We start from the raw sequence: 20,028 nt of genomic DNA, 5'->3' as shown, positions 1-20,028 counted from the left end.
TCTTGATGTAATCTCTTCCCTGACCTACCTTCCCCAGCATCAGACCGCTCTCTCTAGAATGAAAACGTCTTCATGCAAAACAACCAGAGAAGTCGCTATTTTGCCGAGGCTATGTTCTTTAAAATTATTTTAAAACAAAACAAACATTTAAAAATTCTTAGAATCGCCTAAAACAAGAGTTGCAGAGATTCCAAGAAGTAAGCACACTGCTGGGCATTTCTCTGTGCGAAGCTATACGATGCATTTCCTGGAAAAAGGCTGTCATGATTGGAGCTGCTCTACAAACAAACAGAAAAATGAGGAGAGAGTGGTGGTGTAGACTTTCCCACCAGCAAGGGATCAAGATCCATTTCTGATCCAGCCCTTGGAGGAGGAGTACACTGCGGCAAAGAGCAAGGAGAAACGTTCTGATTTCGCTCTCTCCTGACCGACTGTGGGACCAGGAAGCCGGCTACCGGAGGTGAGTTGATGACGACCTCTGGGCAAGACCAGATGTTATATTGTTCTCACTCACGTCCAAAAAGGAGCTGATTTCACGGAGCTTAAAAATCATGCTAAAAATATCCTTTGAGACTTTCATTTCTTGGCAGCTTGGAATTCCTGCAAAATATTTGATGTGGCACAACACATTTTTGCAAAAAACAAACAGTAAACATAGACATATTTTATTAACTAATAACAGACTCTAATATGTTGACGCAGCCAACGACTGTCTTCCATTTTCTTCCCATCCAAAGGAGGAAACAAAGAGGTTGCCATGTGGATTTGTGCTTTTTCATGGACAAAAATGCATAAGAATTTTTGCACTGGTTGAAAACAAGGTTCTTGGCAAGTCTTAGTTAAAAAGACAAAACACAAACAGGGCTAGTCCAAAGAGAGTCGTGCATTTGGAGGCTGTGTGTGTGTGCGTGTGTGCACGCATGTACATCTGTGCTTGTGCATGTGTGTGCGTGCATGTGTGTGCGCATGCAAGCATACCTGCATCTTCGTGCTCTTGCTCGGGGGATGATGTGACAGGGACAGAGTCATAGGAAGAGAGCAAGTGAAGAAGATGGTAGGCATGGCGTGTGATCATTTTTTCTGACACTCTCTCACAGAGGGCAGGCTGGGTCTTTGGACTTGAAGACAGAAGGCTGTACTTGCATTACTGAGGACCATAGTGCTGGAAGCCACGCTGGTGAATGGTGCCAGGACCTGTCTTCTGATCCCAAGTTCTCTGAGTTTCAGCAGCCCCATTTGCCTTTGATGATTGAGAAAATTATCCAAAAAAAAATCAAAATTCTGCCATTTATACATTACTATCTTACTAAGGTTCTGGGACCAAGTTTCTTCAAGTCTTAAGTGATACAGTGCCAACATAAATCCCTTAAAATGTACCTTGATTAGATTCTATCTAATTTTGCGTGAGAGCAAAATTAGTGTTTTCCTTAGATCTGTAGAAATCACTAAGGCACGTGAAGTAGGCAGGAGGCGGGGGAGCTTTTGGCTGGACTGACGTCTTTGGCAGCTGGTGTCACCTCCTGATTCGTTCCAGTGAGTAGGAGCTTACCCTGTACCTACCAGGCTCTGGGCGGGACGTGGTACAACTCAAGTAAGTGAGGAGGCCGGGCTGCGTGCGCCTTCACACAGCTCAAATACGGCCCCTCATTTTTTCCAGCAGTTTCTATCTCCCACTAACTGCAGGAAATTTCTTTTTCTCTTTCCATCAGAGGAGTAGCTGTTTCAAGCATATATAAGGCAGGAGAAGAAATGGGGCCACGGGGATGAACTTGAAAATTAAAGGAGGGTTACAAGAGCTTGGAGCTTCTTAGAGAAAATGATGCTTGCTTACAGAATGTGATTAGATAGACGCGATCATTTTCTGAGTTCTTTTTCTTATAAGTGATTTCTTTTATAATTTATATATTAAATATTTGTATTTATATATTATTTATATATATTTTAATCTCTAAAAGCTCATTAAGTTTGGGATTAGGCTTTTAAGAGCAGCATTTCTGAAATATTCCACATTTTCTTTGTTACTCACATTCAGTTATAAACTGAAGTCACAGAGGTATCGCATAAGATTCTAAACACATATTTAGGAACATTTGCAAAATTAGTCCCATATTATACTTTTGTAAGATTTGCTAATAGCACAATGGGTAGAGAGATGGTCAAGCTTTACTGCTGCCCCTTTGAAATGGGGGAATGACAGGTGACCTCAGTATGCTACCCTGGCCCCTTGTACAGTATTGAACTGTGAGGCCCTGAAGGGTTAAGTCTCCATTGTCTCCGCCTCCCCCGCCACCCCAGCCCCCTCCCTAGACCCAGCCCAGAGGAGCACCCATGGCTTCACGGGCGACTCGACCAGGCTGGCATCTACATGACCGCTAGGTGTTACCACTTACGTGCAGACATCTGGTTAAAAACTGGTGATTTTAACATTACATTCAAAGCTAGGTATTTAATTGTAATAACTACTGAAAATGCAGTGCTAAGTAAACTGCGTTAGAAAGTGAGTTTCCTTCTTACTATTTGGTGTTGCTATAAACTTCAACATCTTTCCACAAAATAAAATAATTTTCAATAAAAGAAACTTGAAAATGCTTTTATCTTCTTTTATTATGCACTTAGAGAACCATCTTCAGTGTGAAATTAATGATTAGATATATGAACATAATATATTTATATATTTATGTTATTATGTATTTGAACTTTATATTCATTAATAGTATATATTATTAACTAATATGTATGTTATTAAAGTCTATATTTTACATTTTAGTTGCATGTTGTATATTACATTATATGTAAAGTTCAAAATATATTATTTTAATCTAAAAAATTAATAATACGTATAAAATATTAAGTTTAATAAATATATAACATTAAAAATATAATATATAAAGGATATTTAATGAGTACAGAAGAAAATTAATAGCACCAGATTAATAAGCACTAAGAATTTATACTCCAACTACACTTCATAGGTCTTTTATTTCCATGGTCACTAGAAGGAGTAACTGGACATCACAGGAAATTCTCCCATACACTTAACCGTCACTTAACTGAAAGTTTCAAATTTTTAAAACACAATAATCTTGATTTTGTATTTCAAATAAAATGCGTACTTGAATACAGAAAAGGAAAGCTGTGTGTGCTTAGTTTTCTGTGATTTCTCATTCTGCAAAGCATACAATGTCCAAGTGAGGAAAACGATGCTTTGCTCTGTCCATGGAATTTGCCGGTATGTGATGTGAGTCCAGTAACAGGGCTGTCTCTTCCCAACAAGGACTGATTCATCATTCATTTGCCAGACAGCTATGGAGAAAAACCAATTCAAACAGCATTTAGAGTGGAAGAGTAAAAGTAATTGATTGCTTACTTTCTGTTGGGACATACTTTGAACTTTCAATTTTTTTGCCATGAAATCAAATGTCTTCATTACCATTTGTGTATATCATTCAAAGTATATTGTAAAAGATTACATCTACATATAGTTCATTCATCACATCCCCAAATTAAGAGAACTATGAATAAAATGAATTTGGTTTTCTCTGTCATTGCTGTCAATACTTCTTGATAACCAAAGACACAGTTGTGAAGACTGATGTTCCACATCCTCAAGTTTTGACACATGGATGAGGTGGTAAAGAGAATGAAAGGACTCGGAGATTCTGGAAATTCTACCCACTGATACAAGCAAGATCCTGCTGAAACGCACGGACACAGGAAGCGAGAGAAGAGTGAAGTGTGCCTCCAATAATTCCAACCTTTAGTGTCCACGTGAATCCAAAAACACTCAGTAAAATCAGCGTGGTTGAGCAGAACCGCCAGCTGTGAATATCTAAAAGCGAAAGCAATGAGTTACTTTGGTTTCATGTTTTGGCATATCCAGAGGAGAGATGCCCAACCCCCTATTTGTTATAAAAAAAACAAAAACCTCGTGATTGAATTATTTACCTTTAGCCTGTTTGTAATAGTCTAACATTAATAGGGCTCTGCACTCATATATTTTGAAAAGTGAAAAAAAATGCAATATCACCAAATACGACTTTCCTCCTAAAAAAGTCATCCTCATAAGGGGGAAGACTTCTGCTTATAAAATTTTTATAAAAATCCATCTGTAAACCACTGTCGATGGTCCACCTGGGGACAGAGAATGACAGAATCAGTCACAGGTATGAATGGCGCAGGAGCCCTTAAGCAAGTTGCTTGTGTTGTCACACTTCACGGTAGAATCCGATTCCTTATATGAGCCCCCAAGCAATTATTCTCTTCACCAATAAAAATATGTTTTTCTATTCATTTGCAGCAGTTTTACGAGTACTCGTCAGGTTCTAGGTAATTTCTAAACACAAAAGCCCATTTACAGAATTGGATATAGTGAGAATTTACAGGATGTCAAATAACACACTTGACTGAACTGTTATCTGTTCCACCTGTTCCGAGGCACTTAGAAGCCGTCCAAATGTCTCTATTAAGAGTACTCTCGTACCAAAATACATCACATTAGAAAGTTTGAAGCAGGTGTTTCTGGGTTTATTAATAATTCAACAGACTTGAATGGCCGTAATACTTTGTGTCAAAGACAATGAAGCCAGCCAGCCTAAAAGGGGCTGGTCTGTACTTTCACGGTCATTACGCCCTGGAAATGGACACCAGTTGTAGAAGGCTGACCAGAAAAATAGACACACCCAATAAACGTGAAGTTACAGAAGTCCACAGAAGTGCTATCACAGCAGAGAGGCCGAGGGAAAGTCCAAAACCACGCCAAAGGGTGAGTGGAAACGAAGGATGAGAGGAAGTCTAGGGCTGAGGGGAGAGCCTGAGCAGGTGCGCAGAGGTGTGGAGTCACGGGCTGGGAAGGTCATGGGGTCCCTGCACCGCCGTGTCTCGTGGGTGAAGGGCTTGGGATGAGCAGGATCTTGGAGAAGATCCACGTTCAGTAGAAGCGAGACGTGTGTGTTCAGGAGGTTACGCTTCAGACTTGGGTCTGAAATCAGGAGGCCGAGACTTAAGTTGCAGAGCAGCAAGTGTGCGGGGCGTAACTCACGTAAACACGTGGTTCAGGCAGGGCTATAAATAATGGGCGACCTGTGAGAGGCTGAAAAGATGTGGAGAATCTTTCCATAGTCCCAGTGAAAAATAAAAAGAAGCAAAATATTAATTTTTAAAAGCACGCTAATAACAATGCTTGTATGCCATTCCTTCCTTCCTGGGGCCCCTATTATGTATGCGCCAGCAACACCCTGTCAGGAGTGGTACTTTCTGCTTTGGGACCCTGAGGACGGGCCAGCTGTCTGAGGGCTGAGAAGGCGAGCGTAGGCTGCTGAGCCAGTAGAGAAAAGCCAGCACAAGCCATGGTCCCTGGATGAAACATTAAACAAAAAGACAAATATTAGAAGAGAACTGCAGGAAAGGGATATGTGCCCTGAGCAAATACAAGGCAGGTCAGGAGCCCAAGCTGGCGGGGAGGAGTGACTTCTCCATGAAGGTGACATTTCCCTACACACAGAGGGAGAAGGAAGACAGCCCCAAGGGAAGGACCCCACAGCAGAGGGGACACAGGAGACGGGCCAGCCAACGATGGAGGTGCCACGGAGCTTAAGTGTGGCTTATACTGAAAAGACCTCACCAAATCAGAAAGTGGAAAGTGAATGTCCACGCTGTCCAGAAACCACACTCATTGGAATTTACTCAAAGGACCTGGAAAGTTACATCCACACAAAACCCTGCACACGGATGTTTACGGCAGCTTTACTCGTAACTGTCGGAACTTGGAAATGGCCAAAATGTCCTTCAGTGGGTGAATGGATAAACAAACTGTGGTCTGCCCAGGCAATGGAATATTATTCAGTGCTGAAAAGAAATGAGCTATGAAGCCATGAAAAAAATATGGAGGCAACTTAAATGCATATTATTGAGTGAAAGAAGCCAATCTGTACAGGCCACATACTGCATAATTCCAATTATTGGACATTCTAGACAAGGCAAAACTAGAGAGACAGTAGAAAGATCAGCAGTTGTCCACGGCAGGGGGCACGGGGATGGGTAAGGAGAACAAGGGATTTTTAGGGCAGTGAAAATCCTCTGTGTGATACTATAACCATGGATACATATTATGCAGTTGTTCTAATCCATAGACTCTACACCGAGAGTGGGCCCTAAGGTAAACCGTGGACTTTGGGCAATTCCAATGTGTCCATGTAGGTTCATCAAGTGTATCAAATGTACTGTCTCGGGGTGTTGACAGTGGGAGAGGTTGTACAAGTCCAGGGGCAGAGGGTACGCAGCAATCTCTGAACCTTCCTCTCAATTTTGCTGCGACCCTAAAATTGCTCTTTAAAAAAGAAATCTTTAAAAAATGTTCATTTCTGGAGCACAGAAGTGAATAGAAAGAAGATGCAGAGAGGAAATGAACATGGACCTCTTTTGCTCCAGGAGCTTGTCCTCGGAGCTCCAAGCCAATGAGGTTACTAGAGGTGAAGGGCAGGCGAGAAAAATACCTTGGCTCATCTTCAAAAACTCTGAGAGATTTCATGAAAAAAAAGGGGGAGGAATGACAGAAGCTGTCAAGACACCATTTTTATGGGAGACTAGAGCATATCGATATGCAAGGGAGAGGACAAATGGGAAAAAAAAAACAAAGAAATAAGAGCAGGAAATGTTGAGTAATTGGATGAAGTCTCAGAAGGGTCACTGAGAGCCAACATCTGTGAAGTCTTTGTTGTTGCTAGTACCATTTTGGCATGAGAACAGTGAAGTTCTAAGAGTTTAAGTGACTCTGAACATCAAATAAGCAGTATCATTTGATCTATGGTCTTGTTTGCTAGATTCCCTGAGAAAACTCTAGGTATTTATCCTTAAACACGTTTATTAGTCACTCATTTAAAAGAAGACAAACCAACCTATCTCTCCATTGCTTGGGTCCTAGGAGAGCAGAGGTGACAAGGGTCTTATCCATTGAAAAGCATCCCTCTTGAAAAGCTTATCCTCTGACAGCATCCCTAAGCTAGAGATATGTCAGCACGATGCCTGGGGAGCCGCTGAAACCTGAATGCCCCTGGAATGTCACCCACAGGCATGAGAAGGAACCCAGTGTGTCCCTCATTGTCAAATGGGTCCTGCATACAGCCTGCCTAGAAGCACATGCATGGAGCACCAATTGGGTTAGAAAATACCAGGCTCGATCCGTGCCCGCTGGGTCTCCCTGTGACTAGATGGTAAGACTTCCTCTGTTATATTCTGCCTTAGAAAGCTTTCCATATTCCTATTCGCTGAATACACAGTCACAATGGACACATTAACATGTTGAAATTGGAGGTCACAATCAATTTCCTGCTCAGCACCCTCTTCGTACCATACAAAAATTAAATCTATTCCTTAGCAACAGAGAAGCACTTATGAGATAGGGAGTTGTCATGAGAAGACCTCCAATAGTGCTACGAGTGAGTGGTTAACTGAGGATGCCAGGCCAAACCGTCTAAGGGACGAGGAGAGAGAAGATAACACAAGCCCACTTTTCTCTCTGTGTCATGTTTTCTCCATAGCATCCCAAACCACTCTCTCCAGAGAAGGGAAGAGAGAAAAACCTCAGCCGTGCTCCCCTCCCTTCCACCAGCCCTCCACCCAAGCCTGGCTCGTGCTCACTGGAGCAAAGAGGCAGTCTGCCGAGGTCATCAATCTGTCCAGCCATTTCAGCTAAACGCTGTTCTGCACTCGTCCGAAAAGAGCCTACACTCATGTCCCTAAAAGGATGGCATGGGTCATGGGAAGGCTGCCTAGCAAGCTGCACGGCCAGGGTCCACACCCAACAACCTCCAGAAAATTCTAGAATATTGCAAATAGTGGATGAAGAAATCTGGGAGAGAGACTGTTTCTCTCTTGCTTCCTCTGTGGTTCACAAAGACCCTCTGACTTGTAGGGACTTGGGCTCATGGCTAGTAGCAAGGTTTTAAAGGGGAGAATTTTTTTTTTATAGCTGTAAGACTATATTCAGGGGTACCTGCTACTGTAGTTAACTGTGTTCTCCAGTCCTCATTCAATTAATATCTAATCCTCTAAAAGCAACATAGAGCAATGGAGGAGGTAATTCAGCAAATACAATGGAAAATAACTTGCGAAACAGCAGGTCAAGTGCTCCACATAAAATGCATGTCAAATAGAAGACTTTGCAAAGGGTAAATTAATTTGCATGCTCTGAAAAATTCCATGTTGCAAGAAGGCATTCATTTTTTTTTTAACCTTAGGAGGAAGGTTTCTCAGAAAATGAAATTTTAAAATGCTACTCATTGTGTATCTCTTTTTTTTTTTCTGTCTTTTTCTCTCCTTTTCACTCCACTCCTCCACTAAACAAGAAAAAATAATCAGCGTGGGCTTCTGGCAGCACAGTGAGAGAAATGTGAGATTGGCCCTTCAGGGAATTTTTATTCTCAAGTGGATGTAAATGTATTCATCAATTCAAAGAAATGCATAGTGTGTTATATACACAATACATTAATAAATAGCCATGCATTAAAAAATAATGAGGTTTTCACCAAACAGCATCCCGTGGTGCGTAGGGTCATAAAGAAAGATACTAAAAGAGGGAGAAAAGATTATGTGTAAAATCTGATTAAAATACAGAAACCCCATCATACATGTAAGATGTAATAAATATTTTATTAGTTAACTATAAACAAAAGAATAAATGCAGTAAAATGTAATTAAAAATGTAAAAGTGAAGGATATGATTTATTTCCCTACAATAATATTAATATTACAAATGGTATGTAAATGGTACCAAGACTATATTGTAGAAAGAGTGGAAAGGAGCCATTCATTCTTATAATGAGATTTCATCTCTCTCTCTCTCTCTTTTTTTTTTTTTTTTTGATTTACATGTGTTTAAATATTTCAAATAGTGAATGACTAATGTTGCTCTTAAACCTTACACAGCTTAGCACATTCTCAAATTTCCATCAGCCCTTGGACGATATTTGCATGTTGGCAGGCAGTTTCCAGGCAGAACAACTAATTGTGAAAATAGAAGAAAATTGACTGGCAGAAACCACGCGTATTTTTAGCGCTCTTGGCTGAATGAGTTTGGCTTTGAGTGGTAACCCTTACTAGTGAGTGTGCTGGAACCCAGAATAGCATTTTACAGAAGTTTCCTTAATTCAAACAGGTGAAAAGACCAAAATGTAACATTCATCAACTAATATGTGCTTGAGAACTCTTAGGGGGTCTAGGCTGCAAAGATTATTTGAACCGAACTTTCCTGCCATTGCTTCTGAAACTCAGCAGAGAGCCAGAGGTTTTTATTCGACACTGTTGAAACCCAAGCACACAGAAGTGCCAAAGATGCTGCGACTCGAGGTAGACCTTGTGTTAGAAGCCATCCCTTCCACTAGCCGAGCCTCAGTGAAAGGGAAAACACATCTTAAAGAATTCTCTTCCACGTTCGCGTAGAACACGCAGTGTAAAATCGCCCTCGGGTTGCACTACAATTTAGTATCAATACATGTGATCTGTTTAGTACTTTCCAAACTTCCCCATTTGAGTAACTGTTTCCCTCCCGAGGCACCTACTTCACAAAAGGCAATGAAGTCCCTCTTTTTACTATCAGGTAGACACAAGACTGAGCTTCAGAAAGGACATGAGTTGGCCGGCTTGTTCAGCTAACATGTTAAACGATGAGGTCTGAAGTCTAGCTTTTTGACCCCATATGCTCTGAGCTCTCACTGTACCCCACTGCCCCGAATTTCGTAACATCTCCAGTGGTTTCTGCTGGTTTCCCCTTTACCCCTTACAATGCCTTGATTCTGACCTGCCTGCCGCATCATCTTTACCTAGGTGCCATGTTTCCCTGTCCCGTGATGAACTGGACCTTCCTGCATAAGCCTTGTGTTGGTGTGGGTCACTGTGCTCATCTCTGGCCACCCCACGCCCCCTCCACTTGCACAGCCCGGAAATGAGCCCCCCTTATATTGCTTCTCTTATCCCTGTCTCCAGTCAGCATCCAAAGCAGAACCATGTCATGGGACTCTCTTCTAATTCAAGTATCCCACATCATATTCCCCACCATAAAAGTGATCATGAAACCATCTGCCTGCTCAATGAAGCTTTTGTGAATAGATCAAAGAGCAGAATTTCCTTCTCTGGTCTGTTGGAGTATGTAAGTCAGGAACATTTCAGCTAAGCAGAAGGAAATTCAGTCCAGCTACATGAACTTACATCAATTTGGATTTGTTTTCTGATACAGCAAGATGCTCAAAGGTAAATAGTGCTGCGTTTTGCTTCTTCAGTTTAAAAATGTAAAGACAAGCGGAACTGCTTTTCTCTTATCTGTCTTTCATGGTCATAAAAAGGCTGCTGCAGCCTAACCATCACCTCTACCCTCAAGGCAAAGAACTGGGAGAAAGCACAACTTCAGTGACTATGTAAGAAAGACAGAAGCTTTTCCCAGAACCACACCTCAGACTTTCCCCTCCCTTTCATTAGCTGGAACTACGTTATGTTCCCAACACTAACTGGAAGTTGGCTAGAAAGAAGTTGGAAGTGGAGCCTTGGTTAGCCATCCAAGTGTCTGCCGCAGTCGCTGAACCAAAGTAATTGTGTTTCCTCACTGGGCAAACATTGTACCAGATGTTTATCCTCTCACTCAGTCAGTAAACAAAGCCTAATTGAGGGCTTTTTCTGGGCACGGCATCATGTTCGTATTACAGAAGGGACAGAAATAAACCAAGCACAGATGCTGCCTTCAGAGGACAGAGCGTAACGACAAATACAGCGTATAGAACGTGACATGTATCACATATAGAAGGTAAACTCCGGCGACCTTAAAATCTAGATAAGTATGCACGGCACTGAAGCATGAGAATAAATGGGGGCCCTTTTCAAACTAGCCGACAGATAAAGCAGCTTACTGCAAATATCTACAGCTTCAAGACGGTGTAAATTGTAGATAAGGGGAAATTATAATAGCATAGAGTCAGTCATCGGACATTGCTCGTGAGAAACAGTGGGGAAGACACGTGCGAAGCCTAAGGAACATGAATTGGTCTAGAACAGTGGTTTCGAAAATATTTTTGGTCAGGTAACCCTATCAATAAAACATATTTGTGTATTTACCCTAAGAATGTGTATAGGCAAGTTGTTTATAAGTTATATGTGTGTGTATGTGTGTGTGTGTGTATATATATATTCACCATTGTTCCGATACAGCATATACATAATAAAACACACACACAATTGAAAAATTAGAGAGAGGAGATTCCAAGGTATCTCCTTGCAAGATAGTTGTCAGTTGCAGAGGAAGCTGGCAGACACCATCTTAAATAAACGGCGGAAGTCAGCATCACCATAAGTCATCAGTAGGGCTATGTTAGTGTCATCTGCTGTCTCATGGACAGCATCACTTGCACGGTCAGCTAAAAATGGATACCCTGATGTTAACCGTGAGGAAACGTCATACAAACTCAAATGAAGGAACACTCTGCAGAGTACCTGGCCAGCACAATTGAAAATAAGTCAAAGCCACAATAAACAAGGGCAGAGCCCCAATCTTCCATAGATTGGAGACAAATGAGGAGAAATGGATGTGGGTCTTGGATTGGATTCTCGATCAGGAAAAGGGCGTTGCTAAAACAGTTTGAAATGTTTGAAGGTCCTTAGATGAGTTTAGGGTGTTGTACCAACATTAATTTCTGGGTTTGGATAATTGTACTAATGGTTGCTTTCCCTCAGCTGCCAACCCAAATGCTGATCTATCATCAGCGGTCCCATCAGTGCCACGTCAGTAACCTCGCTCAGGTCTGCTCCTGCCTCTGCTGCCTCGTCACTACTGCTCAGCCCTCACTGTCTCTCACTCAGACTATTGCCATCAGCTTTGTGCTGACCTGCCTGCCTCTGGTACCCCCGTACCTAGTCTGTCTCTTCTGTCCCAGCCTCCTTCTTTTCCTTCCTTCCTTCCTTCCTTCCTTCTTTCATCTCTCTCTGTCTCTCTCTTTCTCTCTCTCTCACACACACACACACACTCACACACATCTATTCTCTGTCACAGCAGCTACAATTATACTCCTAAATGTCAGATGCGGCCACTTCAGACCCCTGCTGGAATCTTCAGTGGTCTCCTGCCTGATGAATTAAAACCCAAACAAGTGAAGCCTGGAACCCAGGACCTTGTGCACGCTAGGCATGCAGTCTACCACTGAGCTATATACCCTCTCCCCTTTTCACCCCATTTTTAGCTACATCTTTTCCTTTCTTATTATCGAATTTCAAGACTTTATATATTCTAGATACAAGTTCTTCATCAGATATATATTTTTAAATATTAACTCCCAGTCGGTGGTTTGTATTTTATTTTTCTTTTCTACATTTTCTTTTGAGGAGCAGGCATTTTAAAATTCGATGAGTTTCAGTTTCTCATTTGTGTGTGTGTTGATGTCATATTTAAGCAATCTTTTCCTAACCCAAACTCACAAGATTTTTCCTTTGTTTTCTTCTGTGAATGTGATAGCTTCAGATTTCACATATGGATGTATGATGCATTTTGAATTAAACTTTGTGGTATTAAGATATGGCCCAAAGATCATTTTTATACATGGATTTTCAGTTGTTTGAGCAGCACTTGAAAAGACTGCCCTATCTTCACTGAACTGACTTTGCACAAGTTCTTCCAAACACACCTGATTTTTGTAACTTAGTGACAAAATATTGCAATATTTTGAATTTATAATTTATTTTAATAGAAGGCAGTTATCAAATGTGGTGCATCGCACATGACTTACTTGTCTCAGAAATACCTTGGGTGCAAATAAATACACATGGTTGGACCAAGAAGAGAGCAGGCGGTAGGAATCCAACACAGAGGTTTCAGAGGTGGTGACGAATCTCTTGAGACAAGTAGATATGTAAACGGATATTACTTCTCAACTCTAGTCTCCTCCAGGGGAAAAGCTCTAAAGAAGACATAAGGGAAGAAAGCAGTGAAGAAGGAAAGGAAATGCGGAGACGCAGACACCAGCAGGTAAAGGAGGACAGGGGGCTCTCTGGAGCCAGCCCCAAAAAGGAGAGAGAGAGAGATAGAGAGAGGTGAAAGGAGGGAGGGAGAGAGAAGGCAGGAAACGAAAGAAAAGAAAAGAAAGAACAGGGAAGGAGAGGAGAAGAAAAGGAAAAGAAAGGAAAGCCAGTCAGAAACTCTTAACCAGACCGCATGACTGTAAGAACCCAACAAACGTCTTACATCTTTGTCCCCGCCCCTGTTCTTTTTTTTCACTGACATCTAGTTGACTTACAATGTTGTGTTAGTGTCTGGTGTACAGCATAGGGATTCAGCTATACACATACATATATATTCTTTTCCATATTCTTTCTCATTATAGGTTATTACAAGATACTGAAGACTGTTCCCCATGCTCTACTGTAGGTCCCTGTTATTTATCTATTTTATATATAGTAGTGTGTATCCACTAATCCCAAACTCCTAATTTCTTAATAGTGCCCTATTCTGATCTTCTGTCTGTTTCTCTTAAATGATTAGCAGACAACACTTACAACAAGGAGTCTGTGAGGGGAGCCGGACGGAGGAAGAGATGGGAGCCCTGTGTCCACTCCCCGGGGGGGGGGTGAGCACCCCAGGGGCAGTGTGCCGTGGCCCACCTGCGAGAGGGGATGGCAGGACCCTGGAGGCCCACAGCAGGAAAAAGAGACTGGGGCGAGGAAGATCTCTTATTTCCCATAACTACTCTGTGCAGCACACTCATCTCTATGATGGGTACCCACCAGTCTGATATCAAACAGACTGATAAATACTGAAAAATTCAGAGACAGAAACAATTAACTGCGCCTGAAGGATCTCATAAACCTTATTAGAAGAAGGGTCATCTGAGCTGGGGAATAAGGGAGGAATTTCAACAGGTGCATCTGGAGGAGGGACCTTTGTACATTGCAGGTAACCACGGACAGAGGTGATGCCACCACCATGCGCACCTCCAGTGATGTCAACGCCTGTGACTGCTTATCAGTCAGACATGTAATATCTCTATTCTGTGACCACAGTGGATGGATATGAACACATCTCCCCCAGGAAGATGAATGCAGGATCAGAATCTGCAGTTACCATTTTTGCAATGCAAACATGTGAGAGTTATCTGTTTATTAAATGTTGATGATAGGGACACAGAGATAAAGATGAGGGTTTCAATGGCACTAGCGACCAGACTGCACGTGCAGAGGGAAGAGCTCGGCTTGCTTGGTGCAGTGCTGTTTGTATGTTTTAAGGAGCGCCTGAGTCAGAGTGAAAAGGCACATTTGCAGTGACCCATGTGAGATCAACACCTGTCGTTCTCAATCTGATCTCTCTCGTCTGGTGTCATGATCTTCTCTAGAAGAGCTGAGGGTGGAAAATTTAACAGTTGACAATTCAGAGTTTGCCTCCAGGGCTTAGATGCCTCAGGCATGCTAGAATTTCCTGGGAGAGCAGGTAAAGAAGTAGCTTACTGTCTCATCATTGAACTGAACTTTTAAATAACACATATATACATATTATATATGTGTATATGTTGAATACACTTTACTACAAAATGTCAGATTAATCAAAACAGTAACAAACCTAGATGACAAAAACTTAGGGAGTGAAAGACAGGTTTAGATATCAAAGGTAGACTAAAACAATGAAAGATTATGATTAATTTTCTAATTGAATTTTAAAAAGAGGTGGAATTTAACTGTTCCCATATTTCAATGTAGGTTACTCCTATGCCTTCCAAATTAAGTCCATACTCACTAAGAAAATAATTCTGTTTTAACGCTCTGGAAAAGCAAATAGTCAAATCATTTTGCAAAAGATTCTCAACATTCTATGGGGAATTAAAAACCATGATATGTAAATGACAATTCAGGGGCCTCTTGGAAGGTTCTGACAAGTGAGTGACACAGTAGGAATTTTACAGGGATGTGCCTAGAACAAGGAAGAAGAGAACTCACATTTCAGAGCATCAGTTATTGGCCAGACATTGAACTTCTCAGTGGTACCTTACTGAGTCTTCATTTACACCTTTAAAATAGAGACACTTTGATTAGGCCATTATACATTGTAATATATGACATGTAATATGTCAATATATATTGTAATGTTATTATACTATTATTTTACTATTATTGTTGTTACTACTAATACAGTGGAGAACATATCACGTTTCTTTTTTTTTAGTCAATACGTATAATGGAAGAAATTAGCCAAAATTACTTCCACAAAGTCACTTAAATAGAACTTTAATTTCGAGCAATAGACACTTATCCAACCAATCATTATTAGCTTCCTACCGCCTTCGGTCTGAGAGGTCCATTTCCCTCCCTTTCTCTCTACTTTCCCCCTCCCTCCTCTCCCCCTCCCTCCTCCTCCCCCTGCCCCTCCTCCTCCTTCTCGGTCCACAGTTGCTTTTAGGGAAGTTAAATGTACCCATGAAGCAAGTACATTGACATTCACTGAGCCTCTGGTATGTGCCAGGAACTGTGCTAAGTTCTTTGGATCTGTATGATTTCTAATGCATTAAAAAACTTGAAGAGTATGAACCTTTATCACTATTTTACGTAAGAGGAAATAAAGCTCACTTCCAGAGGTTAAAAAACTTGTCCAAGACGACAAACCTGGTAAAGTTCCCACCCCAGTTTTTCTAAAGACAAGACCAGGAGATGTGATACCTCTCGGTCAATTTCTTGGTCGACTGGTGACAAATAGTGAGTCACATTCCCTGTACCTTTCAGAATCTTGGGTTTGGGCTGAAACTGAATGTGAAATGTCTTTGTCCTCAAATGAACAAAGCCTGCAATTTGAGTGTACTGCCACTAGGTGACAGAAGGTTTTCAGCTGTTACTTGACCTAAATGGCAATTACCAGGTGTGTCTGAACATCTCTGTCATTTACTAAGGGTATCATCTCACAAGGTGGCTTGAAACCTTGACTGCCCTGTTTGAAAATGGAATACTGTTGGTACTGACATTGTTAACTAGGTCAGAGGATTAAACAAAATAATGAAACACAACAGGTGTTCAATGTATATTAACCTCCTGGAATACTTGACCTCCTCCCCTAATCTGATAGTTTACATGCTATTCCAGACTGTTCTTTGACAAGGCGTACACTTCAGCCCTTTCTGGTGCTCTGCTACATACATTACGTCCTGTTTGCCAGCCCATAAAATCCAGCCTCTCCCAGCAGATTCTCACATTTTGCTGCCATTTTAAAATCATATATAGATATATATATATGGTATCTAAATAGTATCATATTTATAAAGATAGCATTTTAGAGAAACTTCTAAAGAAATCCTCAGGGTTGTCAATACATATGGGATGTTTACTGGGTACCCAGCTCTGTAGAAGTATGATTTTATTTAATCTTCATAACAAGCTTATGAAGTTGGTTCATAATAATGATAACATTCCCAGCCTGATTTCCATCTTACATTCAAGGAAGTGGCACTTAGAGGGGAGAACTAACTTGCGTAGAGACACATAGTAAGAGATCAGCCAAGCTCTTACCAACATACCCGTGATTATTAACCTTGACTTTACATCATGGTGTCTTGGGCAGCATTTCTTGAAAGCCCTGGAAGCTTTCCACACCCACGGAATTGGCACCTGAGTATCTTCAGTTCCACGGGCACAGCTGGGTTATGCAGACACCCTTGCGACCAGACTGTGTTAAGCTTTTCTGCCTCCCACTAGGAACAACTAACTTGGGGCACAATTCTGTACTTCTCTGCTAATCCTGAAATTGTCTTTTCCCTTAAAATGAATTCTAGATGTTCAGGGAGTTTGTACTCAACCTCATCAAAGCGCCCCTCGCTGCTTATCTGACAGCAAAGCGCCTCAGTTCCTCTCACAGTTATAAGAGGAATAACCGCCAGAGAGCAAGATAAAGAAACAGTTTCTCTTCTGTGGTTTCCTGTTCCTGGTTCTACTGCATCAATTTTTCTGCTGCTCTGTCCTTGCACCACTTGAAAGAAGCAAAAAGAAAAAAAAATATGACAGAGACGAATAATCCCAGGGAGACCCTAACGTGCCCTGGGGCTGGGCGTTCAGACGCGATAAAATAGTTCCGCGCTTTTACCTTAAAGAACCGTCGAGCTGCCTTCTGCCATTCAAGCCTCTAGCTGGATGTAGCTTACGTAAATTAATTTAAGGATAATAATGGTTAAAATTGACCTGTGGGCTCAACCAGTTGGCTTTACTAATGCTGAGTAGACTGTTCCTTTTCTGCCCCAGTTAAGAAGTTATTAAACCGTAATTCTGTTCTCAGCCAATCCAAAGATGGACGGCCTCACCCAGCCCCACATGTGCTGTTTGGTCAACGCACTTACTTCCTCCGGACTTTAAATTTTCTCCTCTGTAGAATTTAAGGATCACATCAGAGGACATCTGAAGTCATATCTAATTCCAAAATACTATGGTTTTATCACCCTATAAAAATGTGAACACTGTCCTTAATATAATTGTTTATCCTTCAAGTGCCTGCACTGGGACAGAGGGAGGGTTGCTGATACATCAGGACTTCTTGATGGAAAAACCACTTGGGTTTTTAGATTGTCATGAGCTCATTTAGCAAGTGCTGAAAAGGATAAGGTATTCTAGGCTACATCATAAGAAGCATAGTTTTCAGATTAAAGGAGGTGAAAGAACCACCATACTCTATTATTCAGATGACAGTTGGATACATAGCCAGTGTTCAGTTCTGGCCAGCGTACCTCAGGAGGGCATTGGCAATCTAGAGCACATCCAAAGAGAGGCAAGAGAGACAAGTCTCTCAACCATTATATATGAGGCGCAACTGAAGAAGCTTAGAATGTTTGATTTTGAAACTCAGCACGCCACATATATGAATAATCTCTGTGTGAAATTCAGTCTCTTCAATGATGTTCCAGAAAGCGGAAACAAGTGTAAGGGCTGGAAATTACAGGGAAGCAGTTTTGTGTTGGATCAGAAAGAATGTTCTAGCAATAGGAGTTACTCAAAAAGAAAATGGATTTCCTTGAAAAGCAAATAGTGCCATATCACTGAGCACATGCAAGCAGAGGCTGCATGGCCAGCTATCGGGGGTTCCTTCATGTGAGTGCCTCCATATGGACCGAGCTCAGTGAGGCGATATCTCTGGTCCCTGACACAGACATCCTTTAGATTCCCTGAAACTAAAAGTGCGTCACCTCCCAACCACTTCGAAGCCAACAGGATATTTGACTCAATTCTTTTGCTGAATTGAAGAGAGCAGACAATAGGTAGAAAAATATCTTTTCCTGTTTTGTTCTGAAGAGTTTATAATTAGTAGTCACCCAGTCTGAAAAGGTAAAGCAGGCCCATGAATTTATAAACAGTTCTAAATTTCTCAACACTGGGTCCATGAAAGGAAGATCACGGTGCCTTTCTTCCATCAATCACCTGCTTCTTTGCCATGATTAGACCTAATGTGGTCTTGACTCTAATCATTTTTAAATTTTTCATCAGGATTAGATCTACAAAAAGTGATTTTGCCTTTTTGTAATAAAATTGGAATCCTTTAAAAGCAAGAATCACGGTGCTGAAAAGCTACCCCATCAACCGGATTCTCTGACATGTTTCAAGGGCAATCCATGAGACTGTGGAAGAATAAAGGTCAATTTGAATATTCACATTAAATTAGGCAGGAGGTTAGAACAAATGGGCACGTGCTGAAGAGACAGATGATCTCTCATCACTCACACTGGCTTGTAAGGCGTTGAATAGGATTTGGCCTCCAAGTGAGTCAGAGAATTCCAGATCATATCAAAATCCCTTTCATGTCGTTTCAAAACATTTTGCTTGTTCTCAAGATGTTATGGGCACTTCTTCTTCATCAAACCAAGAGCCACCCCAATGGTAATAATCCCCCAGGGCCGCTAATGTACCCAAACTTGTTTGTGAACCACGGTTTCTAAATGACAAAGACAAAAACCGACATGCTTTCAGAACATAAATTAAGGATATAAATGCTCTTTTCAACACTTACCAAGGCTAAGAAAGAAAACTGCTTCTCCCTTGTGAGGAGATAAGAATTAAAATGATAAATGAAGGCATACATGAGCCTTTCCCAGGTTTGCACACCTCTGGGTGAGTAGCTGACTGGTAGGGGAGAAGGGAAAAGCCCCCAGGGTTCTGTTCATGGGAGGGCTTTAGGTAAGTGAGGCAGGAAGTTCAGTGCAGGCAGAAACAGAACCAGGAGAAAAAAATTCAATTCTGTTTTTAAAAAATGTATTGCCATTGAATCCCAGATAAATGTCCTTTTCCTAAAGGAAAATCATCTGTATTAATTCCAATAATTCGAAAAAGATGCCATTTCCGTGTCTGTGTTCCCCTTACATTGTGAATATGGAGTTTGTCTCAACGTCTCCAAACTTCTCAGTTTCCGTGTGTTCAACCATCATTGCCTTTCCTCTCTTGAAAGCCCGTCTGCAGCACAGGACCTGGTGAAAAAGTTACCCCGGAGACATTGTACCAGTGAGGGAGCTGGGTGTTCCCCCCCCCCCAGGGGTACTTGTCTTGTAACAGGGTCCTGGCCTTAGTTTTCAAGCTCTTCTGTAGAATTTTGAAGTGATTTGTGGGGCAGGGTCTTCTAAAAGTCCTAAAATCAAAACCACAGGAAGAAATATGCCACAAATGCCTACTTGCAAAATAGCAGCAACTATTCCTGTCCTGCCGATGGGAGCTCAGTTGTGCCTGCTCTTCCCCCGGCTTCTAGCGTCATGGGAGGTGTCCTTGAAAAACTGCAAGGGAGCTGCCCCGCCGTATTTGAGTGTGTGAGATGCGAGTGCCTTCGGAGACTACGGATCACGTGTCTCATTAATAGAGCCATGAATTCGTCTATTCATAAAATATTGATTGAGTACCTGCTAGATGTCTGACCCTGTGCTGGGGATGAGCATGGCATGGTCCCTTCCTTCAAGGAGCTGACAGTCTAAAAACTCCAGCCAAAGAGCTTCTCTTTTATTCCTATTGTGATGGCAGACTTGAAAGTATATCGCATGGAGGAGATCGAACTGCACTTTA

This window comes from Camelus dromedarius, chromosome 30 (assembly GCF_036321535.1).
Source record: "Camelus dromedarius isolate mCamDro1 chromosome 30, mCamDro1.pat, whole genome shotgun sequence".
Lineage (NCBI taxonomy): Eukaryota > Metazoa > Chordata > Mammalia > Artiodactyla > Camelidae > Camelus > Camelus dromedarius.
The sequence above is the reverse complement of the archived record's forward strand: the minus strand, read 5'-3'. Positions refer to the sequence as shown.